Consider the following 2,012-nt stretch of genomic DNA (forward strand, 5'->3'; position numbering starts at 1 on the left):
GAGTCAAGTTGGGACTCAAGGAGAACGAAGGAACGATCCGGAAAGGAGAAACAACAAGGATGGGCGAATGTACAAGAACTTCTTGGGCGCCAAGCCGCCAAGTCTTTCTGGAACCCCAAAGCCTGTTGAGATAATGGATTGGATCTCCGAAATGGAGATGGTATTTGAAAGTTGCGACTGTAGCAACAAACAGAAGACTGTCTTTGCAGTCAGACAACTGAAGACGGGAGTCTTGAGTTGGTGGAAGTTGTTGGCAGATACTATGCCACGAGGAGAAGCAATGAAAATGTCATGGGAGGAGTTCTTGGAGCAACTAAGGGTGCAGTATTGTTCAGAAATAGATCTGATTGATCTGAAAAATGAGTTCCAAAACTTGAAGAAGGGGAATATAAGCATAGACGACTATGCTACTGCATTTACTGAGAAAATGAAGTTGTTTCTGTACCTGGTGCCAACGGAACTCTCCAAGATAGAGAGGTTTGCTAATGGACTGCCTGCCGACTTTGGTCCGACAGTTAAAATGGCAACTACTCTGAAAACGGCTGTTCGTGCAGCTAAGAATGTGGAGGCCCAGCAGAAGGAAAAGGGTCTGGAAAGGATAGATGTTGGTGAAAAGAGGAAGTTCGATGGAACTTCAGGGTCTAACAAGAAAAACAAGTTCTCGAAGTCTGGTTCGAGGGGAAGTGGAGGTGAAGCGAAATGGTGCGACAAATGTAAGAAGAAGCATCATGGAAGATGTGAGGTGGCGAACACATGCTACAATTGTGGAAAGCCAGGGCACTATGCCAATGAATGTACCCACACTAAGAAAGTTTGCTATGGTTGTGGTGAGGAGGGACACATGTCGAGGGACTGCCCGAAGAAGAAGGAGGCAGCTAGACCCAACATTCCACCAAAGCCAAAGGCAAGAGCATTCCAGATGACACTGGAAGCTGCTAAAGATGAAGCTGATGTCGCTTCAGGTACCTTTCTCGTTAACGAATTGCCTGCCCAAAAGTCGTGTGATTCTCTAAAAGCATTGTTCGTCAGTTGCCTTGTACACATGCTTTATCTGATTGTACCATCTGATCCATTCTCAATCGTTTCTTTATCTGATTGTTCATCAGTTCATAATCGGATTATTCTTGCGTTTTCATTCTCGTTCTTTCGGTTTCTTTTCATTGTTTCTAATAATCGATGGTTGGTGTTTGTTACTCTGCGACTGGGAGCTTGATTTTGATTTCCAAGGTCGATGATTTTGATTTTATACGATTTAAAGTTGAAATCGAATTGAATGATGATTTGAAACTGATATTGTTGTTCGAGTCAAGTGTCAACTGTTATTGAATTAGAGTCGAGCGAGTTATAGATGAATTGAAATCGAAAGTATTTTGAGATTGGAATTGACTTGGAGTTAATGTCGAGTTCAACTGATTTGATTTGGATTTGAGAATTGAAAGCTTAAATTTGGAATCGAAAATCAAAAGTCAACTAGTATTACTTGATGTCGTTTAAAATCGAACATGTTTGTTTGATTGGAGTCGAACGCAATTGAGTCGACTGTGTTCATCGAGGTCAAACCTAAAAGTCAAATGGAATGCTTGAGAAGTCTGGAAATCGAAATGGGTCTGTTGTGTGATGATCGACAGATCGAGTTTGGTTCGGTGTAAAAGGCTTGATGTTTTGGGAAGATCTGTAGAACGAAGCCTATGATTTTGAGATCATATGAGGATTTTCAAAGTTCCGACTGGTGTTCGAATTCGTTGAGTCCGATGGTTCGTCGCTTCTGATATTGCATTTAAAAGAAAGGAAAATGCTTGATATCGATTTTGATCAGGAAGGCTTGAGAACGAAGGTTGTTATCAATTCGGTTGAAATCTACATGAGAAGATAGTCACTTGGTTTGGAGATTGTGTTACTGAAAAGCGAAGGATGTTGAATCGATTCGATTTTGGAGTCGATGTTTTGATGTCGATGCCTGATTGTTAAAAGCGAAGCCTTGAGTATTTGAGTATTGGAGAATCGAAGTCTTT

This window comes from Lactuca serriola, chromosome 4, assembly GCF_051521515.1.
Source record: "Lactuca serriola cultivar US96UC23 chromosome 4, Lser_US96UC23_V15, whole genome shotgun sequence".
Lineage (NCBI taxonomy): Eukaryota > Viridiplantae > Streptophyta > Magnoliopsida > Asterales > Asteraceae > Lactuca > Lactuca serriola.